Consider the following 3,661-nt stretch of genomic DNA (forward strand, 5'->3'; position numbering starts at 1 on the left):
TGGTTTCCATGAGGGACACAGCTCAAGACAGTGTCAAAAATATGCTCCCTTGCCACTCATTTGCCTAAAGTCAGAGTGTCCTGGACACACTTCCGGTGAACCAGGAGTGATCAAATAGGCCTGCCATTAATACTGCTCTGCTTCTCCAATTTGAGGCCTACTGACTGTCAGGTATAAATTCTTTATGCGATTTGGAGTAATGAGAAAACCCAAGAACTTCTGCATGTCTTTGAAGAACTCATTTGACCCAAAGGATCCCTATTCTCACTTGATAGAGGTCAGGAACCTAACAGAGGAAGGCAAGAGACTTCATCCACAATGACTGATCTTTTTGCCATTTTGGTTTTGGATGCACATATGGGATCTTTCTTTAGATAAATTAGGTGCTGAGAATCTAAGCCACAGCCTCACACAGGGTGAAGAGGCTGATTGAGACACATCCTTTTCCAAAGCATTTAATCAAAGAAACACAGGTGATGCCTATTCATTTCCATTTGAAAACTGTTTTCTTCAGGATTCAAAAAAGGGTGGCCTGAGGCAAAGACCTTCCTGACATTCAGGGCAACAGAACATTAGGTAAGCAAAAGGCCTAAAGCAGAGTGGCCAGAATTCAGGAAGAAAACAGGAACTTAGGAAGGTAGCAGGTGATGCACATCAATAAGGCTAGCCACACTCTATTCATAAATTGGGCAGGATGAATGCTGGAAATCTGTCTACTAGACAGGAAACAATCATTGATGCATTCTCTTTTTTAATGTCTACATCCACAGACACAGTGTGATACACAGATATAGAAACACTCCCCTTGTCAAATGACATTCTAGAAGCAGTCCAGTCCAAACCAAACAAACCGCCTTTCCTACCTATTCTCAGACCATGAGACATAACCACAAACACACACCCACACCCACAAAGGCACCTCCTTCCACCAAGTAGGTCTGTGACTAACTGGAGTGTCCTCTGACTGACTGACTTTCCCTGAAATGGCCTGTCCTGTCTCAGATATGGTTTTTTGAGCAACTCTCCGAAGTTGTCAGTAGCCAGTGCTGAGCCACTACCATCTTTTTCAGGAAAGGCCCCTCTTCAGAGCTTTCATGGCATTTGCCAATCCTCACATTAGAAGGTACCAAGAATGACTGACACTATCCTTGTTAATTCCAATCAAGTGAGCACACTGAAACTGGGACTGGGACTGGCTCTGGATGCCTGGCTTCCTGGATCCCATGTTCAGAGAGTTAAATCAACAAGAAAATGAGGTGAGGTCACTTCTTTCAGGAACTGAATGAGATCACTGCTTTGGTAACCATATGTCCTAACAGTTGCTTCCAAGAGTCCCATGCGATGGAGGCTGCCCCTATTTCCTGTGACACTTTCACAAGTTAGAATGGTATATCAACAATAGGCACCCTGGAAGAGCTCTCAACACAGGCCTGGATTGGTCCACCTTCTCTACATTGAGAAGAGAGTGCCTCATTCAGACAATCCAGATCAAGTTGTTTGCCATGGATGATGACTTTTGCCCTCTCAGGTCCTTCATAGCTGAATACATCTTCTCCAGGGATCATTTCTGCATGGACCTATGAGGTTCTCAACAGGTGGAAGATCCCCTACATTCCTGTATTTTAAGACCAACTCTGTCCCTGCACTTTTGTAAAGTTAGATTGAGGAAACAGTGTATGGTTAGTATTAATAACATGTTCAATTTGGGTTAGGAATCATTCTGCTGGATTAATAATGGTATAGGAAACCTGCGATATTTACAAGAATATAGAGGAGAAATATACGTATGAAAACAGAAATCTAGGTACGATTTGAAGCCCAGAAGGGCATTGGGCCCTTGATGGGGATACTTAGCTTTGAATTACGTTCTGCACAGTTGTCTCAGATAAATCGACATACAATGGTATAGGACCATTTACCTTGGATGATTGAATGTAGTCAAAGAGGAAGAGTCGGCAGGATTAGGAAGGTAATCGGTATATTTTGAAAGAAGGGTGAGTATAGGATTTGGACCAAAAGTTCTTTAGAAATAGGGTTTCTCGTAGAGAATGACTGTAAATGTCAGCACATGTGAAGAGTCAGTCACAATGATGAACTGGTGAAAATATGTAGGAAAGCAGATATCAATAGAGACATTAGGAAATCAGGCAAAGTATAAAGTGAGTGATTGGATTAGACAATTTCAACATGCTTGAGAGAATATATAATCTTAGGAAGAAACAAATATGTAATCACCAATAGGATTGACATTAGAGAGCATTAGGCAAATTGAACGTGGATGTTTTTAGTAATCCCTGCTCACTTTCCATTTAGATTTTGGTAGAAGCATAAGTGTGACCTTTGGTTTTTGTGTCCAGAATATTACTGTGATAAAATATATTTGTAGATAAGGTGACATGAGTATTTCTTCCACCAGTTCTCGGAGCAATATTTTGAAGACTTATAAATTAGTATTGGGGATACAAATAAGTTTACCCTGTATCTATGAATACCGAGATAATGGATTTATAAATCATAATGTGAATAAATAATATAACTGGTTCCAATTTTAAATAATGGATTGAATTGATATCTGAAAATATACATGAAATCTTATATTGATATACATACATTCATTCCAACGAGTTAAACATCTAATGGTAATATTAGAGTTATGGTTTATCAGGAAGAGTGTGTGAGTTTTGCTATTGTGGGTGAAGGGAAACGCGAGCCAGATGCAGGTTGGCTAGCCTAGATTACTATGTTTACCCGGCAGTTATCAAAGCCACAAAAGCCAAGGCTGTGTGAGGGAAAAGCCGACTTCTTCTGTGAGTCATAGGGATGTGAGCATATAGGGGCTGCCTAGAGGAACCCAAACTTTTTATCAAATTCAGTACACAGCATTGGCCATTTTACCAATTAACAACCAAAACCGATGGCCCCCAGGGGGGTCTCTAGAACCTCAAATTCTGTGTGACCTTTTTAACTGCGGCAAGTGCTCAATAGCGTGGAAGGAAATTCCCCTATGTGGAGGCCTTTTTCCTCCTTCACTCAAATCCTGAACTATACATCTCCAATAGATCCTCACCCTCTGCCATCTACTCCAGATGCTCTGCTGTCAATCCCACCTCAGCAACCTGATTTCTCCTCTCCAATTACTAGATCAAATACCCAAACCACCGCTGGTTCTCAGACAATTGCCCCCTTGCTGAGGTAGCAGGTACTGAGGTACCCCTCTTCCCACTCACTCCTCTCTTCTTTTGTCAGTGTCCGCACCGGGTCCCAACAGGTCCTTTTACCAGCTAACCCAAAGCTCAAACAGGCTGAGGAGAGCCCTCAGACCCCTATCCAAGATGTAATGAAAATGACCTTTAAAGTTGCTTTGTCAACACTGAAAACAGGTTACTAAGAATTTGAAGTCCCTCACAGGCTTTTTGAGATACTCACTCCCATCTTCTCCTCTGGTCTATCTGTTCTACTGCTCAACTTTTTGATGCTAGGAAAATCCCAAACCCCCTTCCCATTATTCTTTTACATCTCTTCTTCCTCATTCTCCGATCCAAGGAGCTGCTCTCACCACCCGCCTTTCACATCTTCCCCCTCTGTACCAGGACCACAGAAAATTCTTAACTGACCTTCTCCAGAAGTCTTCACCATGGCTGAATTTAGGACTTTTAGCAAA

The sequence above is a fragment of the Callospermophilus lateralis genome, unplaced genomic scaffold (assembly GCF_048772815.1).
Source record: "Callospermophilus lateralis isolate mCalLat2 unplaced genomic scaffold, mCalLat2.hap1 Scaffold_641, whole genome shotgun sequence".
Classification (NCBI taxonomy): Eukaryota; Metazoa; Chordata; class Mammalia; order Rodentia; family Sciuridae; genus Callospermophilus; species Callospermophilus lateralis.